This window comes from Saimiri boliviensis, chromosome 5 (assembly GCF_048565385.1).
Source record: "Saimiri boliviensis isolate mSaiBol1 chromosome 5, mSaiBol1.pri, whole genome shotgun sequence".
NCBI classification, from domain to species: domain Eukaryota; kingdom Metazoa; phylum Chordata; class Mammalia; order Primates; family Cebidae; genus Saimiri; species Saimiri boliviensis.
The window spans coordinates 21,490,466-21,503,948 of NC_133453.1; the positions used below are offsets into that span (position 1 = coordinate 21,490,466).

Consider the following 13,483-nt stretch of genomic DNA (forward strand, 5'->3'; position numbering starts at 1 on the left):
CTCTCTATTCATAGTGCCACCACAGGCGTAGTGGTTGTCTTAGTCCATTTGGACTGCTATAACTAAAATATCATAGATGGGTGGCTCAAGCATTTATTTCTCACAATTCTGGAGACTGAGAAGTCCAAGATCAAGGTGTGAGCAGATTCACTGTCTGATAAGGCCCTGTATTAGATTGTTCTTGCATTGCTATAAATAAATACCTGAGACTGAGTATTTATAAAGATAAGTTTTAATTGGCTCACGGGTCTGCAAGCTGTACAGGAAGCATGATGCTGGCACATACTCAGCTTCTAGGGAGGCCTCAGGAAACTTATAATCATGCCAAAAGGCCAAAGAAGAGCCAGCACTTCAAATTGCTAGAGCAGGAGGAAAGGAGAAAGGAGAGAGGTGCCACACACTTTTAAACAGCCAGATCTCACAAGAACTCACTATCACAGCAACATCAAGGCCAGTGGTGTTAAACTGTGGGAAACCACCCCCATAAGCCAATCGCCTCTCACCAGGTCCAACGTCCAATACTGGGGATTACATCTCAACATGATATATGGTTAGAGACAAAGATCTAAACCATATCAGGCCCTCTTCCTGGCTCACGAATGGCTGTCTTCTCAATGAGTCCTCATGTGACAGAAGGGGCAGGGAGCTCTCTGAGTTCTTTTTTATAAGGGCACAATTTCATTCATGAAGACTCCATTCTTTTAATCTAATCTCCTTCCAAAGACCTCCTGCTTCCAAATACCATCACACTAGAGATTCAGTTTCAACATATGAATTTTGAAGGGACAGAAAGATTCCGTCTACAGCAATGGTTAAGGATACAGTCTCTGAAACCAGCTGACCAAGTTCAAAGTCTGGTTCTGCTACTGACGGTGACACTTGGGCAAGCAAATTATCTCAATGTCCATTTCCTCCATCTGCAAAATGGAGACAATAATAACAGGATCTACCTCACAGTGCCGTCATGAGGAATCAATGTGAAATACATGTGAAAACACTTAGACCAGTGCCTGGCACATGTTAACTATGGTTTCCACCACTTCACTTTACTCAGGCTGCAAACCTCTCTTATTTCCATCCCATTTCTAATTACTTGTCAAGCCTGGTCATGATGTGCCCAGGTGTCTCACACATTCTCCCTCTCCTCTCCATTCCCTTCACCACTACTTGAATTCAGACTCTGAGGCATAACCTACCATTTGCCTACCCCATCATCCTTTCTCCCCTTCCCCCTTAATAAATGAACCCTCCATTTTAGCCAAGCACATGGCCACCCAGCTAAAAGAATACATTTCCCAGATTCCCCTCCAGTTAGGTGCGGCCATGTGACTAAGTTCTAGCCAATGGGAAGTAGGTAAGCATATCATGTGGGACTTCTGGGAAGTCATTCTGTAAAAACATGCTTTTCTACCCCATTCCTCAACTTTGCTTCTGGAATGACCTTCAGAACGACAGCAGCACCCTAGGGATGGCAGAGAGCTGAAAGAGGACTAGATCCTACTTTGTGGAGCCTACACATCAATTCTGAACTGTTTACCATAACTTCTTTTACGTGAGAGAGAAATAAACTTAACTTGTAAATGTTCCGAATACAGGTAGAGGAAATTAATCCTAACTAATCACCTCTCTGTTTCCCAGCTTACAGTAATGGGTTCCTAATTTCTCTCCCTCTATATTCTCATCTGACCTCTTTCCCTACACAGCTGTCAGACTGATCTCCCTGAAGCACAGCCCAGCACCCTCACAGAGGCTTCAATGACCTCCCCATTGCCCAGTTTTCTCAACTACCATGATTTGCCCCCCATCTTATTTTCCACACTTACCCCTACTCCTTCCCTCCTTTCCCAACCACACCCAATTACGTCTCATTTCACATTCTAATCCCACTTCTTCCTGCCGCTGTCTTTACCTATACACTCTCCCTTTAGACTTTATGTGCCCAAATCTGGACAGTCTTTCAGAATTCAGATGCCATTCAGCCTCCTCCATGGAGCCAGTCTACCCCTATGCCAGGAATAATTCTCTATCCTCAGAACCTCCCCAGCGTTCACTTCCTGCTTGTGGCAGGGAAAGTAACAAACATGATATATGTGAGGCAAGTCACAGGCTTAAGGGAGCTCACAAGGCTCTTTTTCTTCTTTTTATATTAAACTCTTTATTTTGAGATCATAATAGATTCACCTGCACTTGTAAGAAATGATACAAAGACATCTCCTGTACCCTTCACCCAGTTTTGCTAGCCACACCATATTTCAAAACCGTAGTACAATATCAAAGCCAGAAAAATGACATTGATACAATCCACCAATTTTATTCAAATTTTCTCATTTTTATGTGTGTAGATGTGTGTGTGTGTTTAGACTGCTGCAGTTTTATTACATGTGTAGATTAGCATATCTACTACTGCAGTTAAGATACAGAACCCTTCCGAGGCTTCCCTTTTATAACTGCCTACATACAACCCCTCACTCCCACCCCACACTCCCGTTGCTAACCCCATCCATCCCTAATCTGCTCTCCTTCTCTACCATGTGTTATTATTTATATAAATGAAATCATACAATATGTAACCCTTTGGACTTACTTTTTCACTCAGCACATTTCCCTTGAGATTCATCCAAATTGTTCCATGTATCAGTAACTCATTCCTGTTTATAGTGGAGCAGTATTCAGTGATATAGACATACCATAGTTTATTTAACCATTTGCTCGCTGAGAAACATCTAGCTCATTCCCATTCTTTAACTATTACAAATGAAGCTGCTGTCAATCAATATTTGTCTACAGGTTTTTGTATAGTCGTCTTCTTTTTTTAGAAATACAAATGCGAATTCTGGTGGACTTTTGCTACAAAGATGTTATTTCCTTTAAAGCTGTAAGTTAAACAAGAGAGTCACAAGCCTCCTCTGACCACAGCCCCTGCTCAGAGGCTCTGGCATCTTCTTGAGCAGGAAGCCATAGCAGCACTGGGCTTCCTCCCTCTGGTTTCACATCTATGGGTGAAATTTACCAAACCCCCCAAACCACACACACAACCCATTTTAAACCTGCTGTCAACATTATTCTTGAAGGCCCTCTTTCCAGAAGCTAGGAAAGAAATAGAAATAAAAACCCAACGTAGATTTCTCCTAGCTCAAGTAGACATTACATATCTCAGAGAACTAGAGACCGCCTTTTCAGGGGTTCTCTGCCCCTTAGGAGAAGGAGTCATTGGGGGCATTTCCTCCCATCTTCTTTCATTACATTTTGTCTCTTTCTATCTGAACACACCCTCTAGTAACTGTGTTTATTTGCATCCCTTCCCATCTCCAGCTATACTTGACTTCTCTCCTGGTAGACTGTAAATGCCTTGGGGAAGAATCTAAACTTGGTTCATCTTTGCAGCCCTATCGAGCATACCTAGACCAATACCTCGCATGAGTAGCCACTCATTCAAGCATTAAATTAAAATAGATGAGATTTGTTAATTAACTGCATCAATGAAGACGAGACTTGGCAGAAATAATCTATGGAAAAGACAGAGCTCAAAACCATCATTCAAAGAAGGGATCCACTTGGACTCCCTGAGGATAGGAAGAAACACTGTTGCATAGGGGCTGCTAGGACCCTAGAGCGATGTTCTGCAAGTACTTTCCCTCTGTCTCTCTCATGAGCACAAACCGGCCCTCCAAGCTTCATGCAGGGGAGCCTCCAGCTCTACGCAGACTTTGGAAACTCGAGTATTTCTGAAGTCAGGTGTCTCAGGGACCGTGGTGTCTACTATTAATACATCTGGGGTAGCTGGTCTTCTGGAAGACCAATGACAGTTTCAAGGGAAATTTCAGACTCAGGCTCTACAGCTTGCACAATTTTTCCACTCCCACATTCTCCATCCAGTTTTGGAATTAAAAATAATAAGAGGCTATGCGTGTGTGTTGAGAATATGGAGGGGAAGGTTGGAATTAAATTTGTTGAGTAAATATCCTCCAAACTGCATAATTCACTGTAGGAAAAGTCATTAGACTCGTATTAGGTCATTTTGTGAAAGCCTGTTAAGTGAAATTGTTTGAACTTGCAACCAAGGTAAGAAACTCTAGCTTTATTATAAGATAGGCTACCAATCTCAAAATAATTACCAATAGTCAAGGAAAGATTCAAACCAATTAGGTTTTTTGCTCAAGTTGATTCTGTCCCAGCTTCCAATACTCTTGTGAAGTCTTTATATAATCCAGGGCAAGTCCCTCCCGACCACAGGAGGTCACAGATGAGAGGGGCAGCCTGACCTAGGCTTCATGCAGGCAGATGTCCCCACTTCAAGCCAATTTGGAAGCAGGAACTGTGCTCTCCAACTCTAGCCTCTCATCTGTTTATATGAGATTCTATGTAACTGTAACCGTTTGGAAAACTAAGCCATGTGGAAGCCATTTAAAATCATTTCACTTCTAATTATAAACCAGATAGAGTCATTTTCATGCAAGGGCAGGAACGTTTCAGAGACTGTCAGGGTTCAGAACATTCCTTGGGTGACAGGTGGCTGGAATATTTAAAGAACTCTCTGTGCCCAAGATAACCTTGACTAGAGGAGTGAGCAAGGGAATTTTAAAGATATATGAAGTTTGCATATGAAGTTGGAGCACGTGAAATACTTACTAGGACCTGATTTCAGAAAATGTACTGGACAGGTGGGACCACTGGGTTTCCTTGGGAAGCCACATAGAGGGAAGGATGGGCTTTGGTGCTAGACAGAGCTGAGCTAAGTAAATGGGTGCATTATAAGTATCTCAGAGCCTCAGGTTATTTATCTATAAAAGATGAGAAATGCCTATTTGCAGGATTATTGTTCTAAAAACTAAATGAGGCTAGAGGCAGTGGCTTGCATCTGTAATCCCAGCACTTTAGGAAGCTGAGATGGAAGGATTGCTTGAGGCCAGGAGTTCAAGACCAGCCCGTGCAACATAGCAAAACACCATCCCTACAAATAAATAAATAAATAAATAAATGTTTTTAAGTCAGTCAGGCATGGTAGCACATGCCTGTGGTCCTAGCTACATAGGAAGTTAAGGCAGAAAGATCACTTGAGCCCAGGAGTTTGAGGCGACAGTGAGCTATAATGGTGTCATGTCACCACACTCCAGCATGGGCCACAGAGCAAGACCCTGTCTCAAAAATAAATAAACAAAATCTAAATGAAATAATATATGTGAAACCATCTAGCCCTGTGTTCAGCACATGGCTGCTCCACCACCACATGACGATTATCATCCTGCTTATTATTGTTGTCATAGTTATACATTTGGAATAGTAGGTCAGGACTGGCCTACCACATATGACTGTTTATGCTTATGCCAGCAATATTTACAGTGGCCCAGGAAAAGTGAATGAGAGAAATACAATCTCCAACTTCACCACTGTTACGTAACTCCCAAAGCTTTTTACCTTTTCCCATCTTCTTCCCAGTTGTCAGCCCTGCCAGACAGTGATGCATCTCGGAAATTCAGTGTAGGATACAACATTTAGGACTAAGGATTCAAGAGGAGCAGGAGATCAACTTTCTGGATCTTGCACGAAAGCACATGTACAACTCCATGAAAGCTGACCTCACAAGCTGAACCATCAGAGTCATGGTTGGACCAGATAAGTGTGTGCACTAGACTGGACTCTAGGGAGAAATGGTCACAAGTAAGGGATGTCACTGACCTGTGGTTCCAGGTATGATCAACCCTGGTTTAGCAGTCTGCCCACTGGAAGTTTAATGGGCTGTAAATAAAACAACTATTTCAACAGCACTCAGTTGCCTCATTTGATGAAGGCTGGGGGTAGCTTGTTGTAAATCCACTGCATTTCATCAGTTGCCCATAAATTTTAGACATGTCAGTTGGTGTTTATTTTCATGGTTGGACAGGACATTTTGGGTTACAGCTTGGTAATCCAACCAACATGTGAAAAAAAGGGTACAGATGTAAGTCAGAAGCAACGTTCAAAATATTTTGACAGCCAGAGTGACACAAATACAGACCAATCAAGCATGAGCTCTGTAGCAAGAAGGACGGTGTCCCTTTCCGCAAAACGGTTCCAACAGCACCAGTGCCTGGAGGCCGAGTTCCCCGAATGGAACTGATTTTTCTTCACGTTGGTAGTCAGAATGCACATTTACCAGCTAGCGCTAGCTTTATATGAAAACTTGAAAGCCAAGTTTAATCTTGTGTGATTAAAAACGCTGAGCTTCAGCCGGGCGCGGTGGCTCAAGCCTGTAATCCCAGCACTTTGGGAGGCTGAGGCGGGTGGATCACGAGGTCAAGAGATCGAGACCATCCTGGTCAATATGGTGAAATCCCGTCTCTACTAAAGATACAAAAAAATTAGCTGGGCATGGTGGCACGTGCCTGTAATCCCAGCTACTCAGGAGGCTGAGGCAGGAGAATTGCGTGAACCCAGGAGGCGGAGGTTGCGGTGAGCCGAGATCGCGCCATGGCACTCCAGCCTGGGTAACAAGAGCGAAACTCCATCTCAAAAAAAAAAAAAAAAAAAAAAAAAAAAAAAAAAAAAAAACGCTGAGCTCCACATCCCCCTCAAACTGGGCTGAAACACAGAACTCAACAGGCTTGTAATTATATGCAGTGCCACTATCTGGCATGACTATAATACCATTTTACAACACAAAGGAGAACTATCGGGTCTATTCATAAGAGAAAGTGCTACCGCGATTCCTCTCTTGGTGGGACAGAAGGCATACGTCACAGCATATATTTTTTCTGCAATTAATTTTTATGAAATTGAGCATAAAAGATAATGCAACTGATTTCTGTATTTATTTTAATATACCCTGGGGAAATGCTAACAATCCAGGAGAAGCAGGAACAATGATGGGACCCATCCGGATTTCAGCAACTGAGTAAGTAGATATCCCCAGTGTGAGAAGCAAACTTGTTTTGTTATCCTTGACTGCCTTTCCTCCTCCATCTCCCAACCCCTATTCCCCACCAGGCAAGACCACACAAAATCCAAAATCCACCCCCAGATGGATGAGACTTGCCTATTTCAAAGGTCCCTAAGGAAAGCGCACCTGGTCTTCATCCCAGTGACTAATGCACCTCATCATCAGAAAACTCTGCCTCGCAGCTAAGCCCTATGTAACTGAGATGTCCGGCCCTTCTGACACCCACATTTCCCCAGAGGGCACTTGCATGCTTCAGACTCCCTTCAAAGTGTGGGCACGGGGGCCCCTCTCCCTAACCTGGTTAGTGGATATCACTGACTGCAGGAGCCGCCAAGAGAACCCTGGAGCAGAGCCTCGGTGAGTAGGAGAGATAAGCCAAGAACCAAGGACACGGGGACACACCAGGCCAGGCCAGGTGGGTCCTCTGCCCCACTCTTGCCTCAGGTGCTGGCAGGATGCCAGTTGTCACAGCTCTTTCTCTGAGCTCCCATCCTCCCCGACTCTGTGGACTGTAAGCCAGCTCTAGAACACAGGATCCAGATGGGCTCAGCTTTCATAGCCTCATGGGTCCAGGGCCCCAGGCACCATCTCCGCTCCAAGCATCCTCCCAGGAATTATTAGTCTCTCCTCCCAGACCCTGGTCCCAAAATGTCTGCTCACACTTCTTTTTCTGAAAAACTATAACTACCCGTCATCTTTTTCCATGTCTCCAGGAGTCCCAGACCTCTACATGGGACCAAGAGACAGGGTACTTTCAGCCATTCAAAGATTTATTCTCCCTAAGAAACAAGATATTGTCAGGCATGGTGACTTGTGCCTGTAATACCAGCACTTTCGGAGGCTGAGGCTAGAGGGTCACTTGAGCCCAGGAGTTCAAGATCAGCCTGGGCAACATAGTGAGATCTCTATCTCTACAGAAAAATTTTAAAGTTAGCCGGGCATGGCAGCAAGTGCCTGTAGTCGAAGCTACTTGGGAGGCAGCGGTGGGAGGGTCACTTGAGCCTCGGAGGTCAAGGCTGCAGTGAGCTCAGATCACCACTGCCCTCCAGCCTGGGTGACAGAGTAAGACCCCACCTCAGAAAAAAAAAAAGTAGGGAAAACAAGGTATCTTTCCAACCCTTTCTTGCTAGAACAGAGGGAAAATACAGGTTTAATCTCCAATAGATCACACTGCTCCATTTATGGTGTATATTTATTTTCAATTTTTTAATCCCCTTTATAGAGATACGGACTAAAATTGATGAGTCCTCTCCATGCAGTCCTTGAAAATCATTGTAGTAAATCTCCCTATGATTCGTTTTTCTTCAGTTAGAACTTAGTTCATTTCCTTCACATGCCAGATAATTCAGATAAAATCCCACTAGAGCAAATACAATTAAGTAAATGTTCTACATAAAGCAATTTGCCTTTTATTAAAAACTTCATTGTTAAATGCCAATGTGAAAACAGTAAATTTTTTATTTCAGCAGCTTTATATTTATACCGACTAGGGATACATGTCTCAGTTCAAATTGGTAGCAATTTACTAATTAATTAATTGCATTAAAGAGATTACAAGGTTAATAGCTGCTGTTTCTGAACGTCGTTGGTCTTTTAGGCAGGGTATTAAAAAATAAAAATATACTCGTATTTGTAGAAGGTGTGTTTGCATCAAATAAATTCACTCTAATCCAAGGAGAGGGGTTCTTTTCAGTGCAGGGAATATCAAATTTGGTACAAAACCTGAAAACCTAGATATGACTTTTGATTCCCCAAGTTACTCCATCTCCTTTTTCTCTCCACTAAAAATTTATTTGACAGATTTAGATTTCAAATGGGAAAAATGATACCCAAGTGGTAGCTATAAGCGGGTAACAGCATCTGCCCAAGTTCCCTGGACTTGGATGTCACCCCAAAGTCTCGCTTTCCTATCTGCCATTGTTCTTTGCACCCGACCTTGGCATCTACCTTTCTCCCTTTAGAAGCTGAGCTCTGTGCACTACTGAGCCCAACCCATCCTTCTAAATATTAATACAAGCACAGAGTTGGACACACAAGCTTAGAGAAGCTGCATTGGAGGTGGAAGCTGCGTTAGAATCAGCCATAGAGCCCCTCAGACCCACTGAATCTGAATTGCCAGAAGCATAACCCAGCAATGAGCATTTAAACAGGCTCAGGCTGAAATGTGAGTACATGAGAAAAGATGATGATGTGGCAGACAAAAGGTCTCCTGCAAATCTCCATGCAGGAGGTTGGATCACTGGCCACAGTGTGAGGCACAATACTATGAGCGACACTGTGGGCCACCTACCTAAAGGGCAGGTTCTTCCCAAAGCCAGTTGTCCTAAATCAGGACATTAAAACTTGGTGGGCAGACTTGAGATAAGAGGTGGGGACTTCCTCTTCCTGGACATAGCTCTCCTACACTGTACTCTAAGTAGGTAGATATCCTCAAGGTGCCTCTGGGCATTGAGATGGGGAAACTGTCTTTGATGAGGGGGGCTGGGGGCTGCCAAGAGAGGCCCCAGAGACAAGAGACATAGCTGTTCCCACTGCAGCCACACCTGGCCGCCCATACTCACCAGCTGTCTGTGGGGTACCTCCTTTGCTGTTCCCCCAGCAAGCCTGTGGGAACATCAGAACTGCACACCAGCCTGGTCTCAGCTTTGCTCTCGGGAAAGATCTATGTCTTCCCTTGGCCAGAGCGGTAAATCAAGAACAGAGTTCAGAGCTGGTGAGTGAGGACAACAGGAAACAGTCCCCCAAATAGACAACAAACCTACAGAGAAAGAGTTGGAACTGGGAGTTCTGCTGGTGAGAGTCAAGGAGTAGGGAGAGGTCTGTGGCATTGGGGGAAGACTGAGGAGGGTCTTGAACGCTGTGCTAGGAGTTCAGAAGGTCTGGGAAGCCACTGAAGACTTTTAGCAGAAAGAGCAATATGATCAGATTTGTGTGCAAGGAAAACAACTGTAGCAGGCAGGACAGATTGCCCGGGGGAGGGCAATGTGGAGGGGAGAAGGAAGCAGAGAGATGGGTAAGGAAGACACTGCAGGGTTCAGATGAGGAGTAGAAGGGAGCACCTGCATCACTTTCCCCATCTGTCACTTCCAGACACCCCATCAGGCCCTCATCCTTGTCCCTTCTGCCCAGGACACCCCTACTAGGAGATACAGTCTAGACAGCCCCACCTCGGACTGGCCAGAACCCTGATAACTCCTGTCTCCCTTTCCTGCCCAGCACCAGCTAAACTACTTAGAATGATTATTTTGTTTAAGATCAACTCTGTTCAGCTGTGGTTTTTTACACCTTTCAGTGGCCCCCAGGAATGCAAGAGCCTTTGGGAAGAAAACGACCCCTCCAGCTAATGCTATTGAAGACCGCTTTGCTGTTCCCCCAGTAAGCCTGTGGAAATGTCAGAATCACACGCCAGTCTGCTTCTCAGCTGTGCTTTAAGGAAAGATCTATGTCTTCCCTTGGTCAGAGCAGTAATCAGAGAACAGAATTCAGAGCAGTGAGTGAAGACAGCAGGAAACAGTCCCCTAAGAGGACAGCAAATCTCCAGAAACAAGAGTTGGCACCAGGAGTTCCAGCTGCTGGAATGTCCCTTGCTGGGAGTTCCTTGCTGGAGTGAAGGTCACAGGCCCAGTCAACACAAATGTTCTTTCATGCTTCCTCACTGGGAGACGTCAGAGTGAGGGTGCTCCCCACATTGCTTTGCTCTTCATTTTAAGTACAATCATATCCCTTTTGCTGTGCTGCTTTTTGCAGTGCGTCTGGCTCAGCTCTTGCCACTGGCTGTGCGGCAGTCATGGGAACGCACCTCACCTCACAGGCCTCCAACTCCACATACATCATTCCCCAAAGGCCCCAGAGCCTGCACTCTGAGAGCTATGTCACCTTTGTGCTGAGGCCAATGACTGTGCGCAGCCCAGATGCTAAGGCAGGTCAGTCTGAGGCTGGTGGACCACGTTGGCTCTGAGACTCCCCAGCAGCCTTGCTTATCCTTGCTTTATTTGCAAAGCAGTCTAAGATGCCACCACCCAGCCTTCCCTCGCCACTCTCTCCTGCACTAGGGCAGGGGGTCAGTCTTGCATCACACCCTGACAGCACCCAGACCTTTTTCCGGCTCTCTCCCCATTTTCCCTCACATAGGAGTTTCCCCTAATGAAATCCTTGCATGTCAAATCCTGGCTTGACCTCTGCTTCTCCAAGGATCCAGATAATCACAGCTGTCCAGAAAAGAGAGACAAGCAGTTGTGCATTTGGAACCTGGGACCCTCCAGCCCCTTATTCTTTCACTCCTGAAACATCCGTGGAGAGCTTAAGGAACTTCTGGCATTGGGGCGGGGGGTGGGAGAGTACGAAGGCAGCGCTTCCAGGAAGAGGCAGATTGGGAACGGGAGCTCATAGTCAAGTCATAATCCACCAGTCTGAAGAGAGCCCTGGGCACTACCAAGAACTCAGCATGCCTCCATCTCAGACGCTAACAGGAGGAAAGATAGAAAACCCTTCCTTACACCACCCCCTCTGGGAAATATTTCACACCCCTAACAGAATGGCACAGTTGTGAAGGACACCTAGCCAGCTTGATTGACAGGACCCAAGTACAGGTAAGGCAGAAGAGGAGCCTGAAAGATGAGAAAACATATAGGAAACCCTGCCAGCAAAAGCAAAAACCCAAATGTAGACTCAAGCTGAGCAATTAAAATGGCTTACTTGCAACAGCACTTCATGGTGAAAACCCAAAAAGTCGCTGCCAATCAGGTGCTCTTGTTGGAATTTTTTTTTTTAATTCATTTAGACTTTCAATGAAAATAAGTGCCAGGGCATGTGAAAACTTTTTTAACTCTCAATGTTGCCTAATCATGGCGAACAAGGATTTTCATCCTTCTACTTGAGTGAGGATTAAGCTGTTGACGGCAAGTTTATTAAATGAAGTCATTGTAAGAAGGCAGCCGGCTAATGCTGCAAAGCTCTGCCCTGTGGTTCATGGTGGGTATCATTTAACCAAGAGCCTTGAGTTGATGGACCCCAGTAATCACGTTAATCTGCCTTTTCATTGTGATCTGGAGGATGTGACAAAAAGGAGTTTCAACATGATCTGCAGACAAGTTGGATCAGAGGAGTTGACAGAAGCGTCTCTTTATCCCACCAAGAAAATCAAGGGGCCTAAAAACTGTTAAGACTCCACATCTGTCACTAGGTGGTTAAACACCCCCAAAGAGCATTCACAAAGACAGACCCGTAAGAGAGCTAGCAGAGAATAATGCGGAATTCGGCCAGCCTCAGCAAGCAGACTTCGCCTTGCAGCATCGTCGGCTCACCCAGAGGCTGGGAGCCAAGGAGTGTTTAAAGACCTTCATCTGGGTGGGGCATTGTTGCTGGCAGAGCCAGCTGCAGGCAAACTGTGCAGTGGCAACTCGCTCTCTGCAGCTCCCACCCTTCCCTTTGCTTGTCCTGAAATGCTCTCTCCATCTCTGTCCTAAAGGTCCTATTCCAGACCTAAGAAGAGAGAGGGAAAGAAAGGGAAACTCTTAAGTGTTCCATTTAGTTTTTCCCTTTCCATTATTACCACAAGCCCACTACGGCGGGGTTGGCTGATCATTTCTAACAGTCTTTGAATTGAATGTGTCCCCTGTCCTACACCATGACCACCCTCTAATATCTCCAGGCTCTTAGTGCAAACCTGCTCTGCCTGGCCTTGTCATTACTGTATTGAAAGAATAAGGACCAGTGCTTCCTAATAGAGAGCGAAGCAGGTAAGTAAGAAGTGAAGGCAGTCCCAGGAAATGGCATGAAGGTGAGGAGAGAATGACAATGAAGACAAAGGCAGGGACACAGGTCAACACCAGCACAGCAAAAGAACAATATCTGGCCAGGCACGATGGCAGAGATGGGCAGATCACAAGGTCAAGATATCAAGACCATCCTGGCCAACATGGTGAAACCCCATCTCTACTAAACATACAAAACATAGCTGGGCATGGTGATGCATGCCTGTAATCTCAGCTACTCTGGAGCCTGAGGCAGGAGAATTGCTTGAACCCAGGAGGCAGAGCCAAGGTCACACCACTGCACTCCAGCTTGGCGACAGAGCAAGACTCTGTTAAAACAAAACAAAACAAAACAAAACAAAACAAAAACACACTAATGTCCCAGAGGAAGGTGACCCTGCAAAAGGAGAAGGCGGACACTGGGTAACATGTCTACACCTAGCTTTCTATCTGCTTTTTTTAAAATGTATTGCTATAAAAGAGATAGAATCAACCTAGGTGCCATCAACAGTGGCTAAAGAAAATGAGGTACACGGACACCATGGAATACTACACAGCCATAAAAAAGAACAAAATCCTGTCCTTTGCAGCAACATGGGTGCATTTGAGGCCATTATCCTAAGTGAATTAATGCAGGAACAGAAAAACAAAATACCGCATGTTCTTATTTGTAAGTGGGAACTAAACATTGGGTACACATGGATATAAATATGGGAACGAAAGACACTGGGGACTCCAAAACGAAGGAGGGAGGGAGAGGGAGGGAAGAAGAGGAGGGTTGAAAAACTATTGGGTACCATGTTCACTATTTGAG

The 13,483-nt window shown here is 45.1% G+C and overlaps 1 pseudogene; it reads left to right on the forward strand.

The window, feature by feature from the left end:
• The first annotated feature begins 7,064 nt into the window (after positions 1-7,064).
• LOC101053082 (dnaJ homolog subfamily B member 6-like) overlaps positions 7,065-13,483 on the forward strand; it is a 56,521-nt pseudogene continuing 50,102 nt past the window's right edge.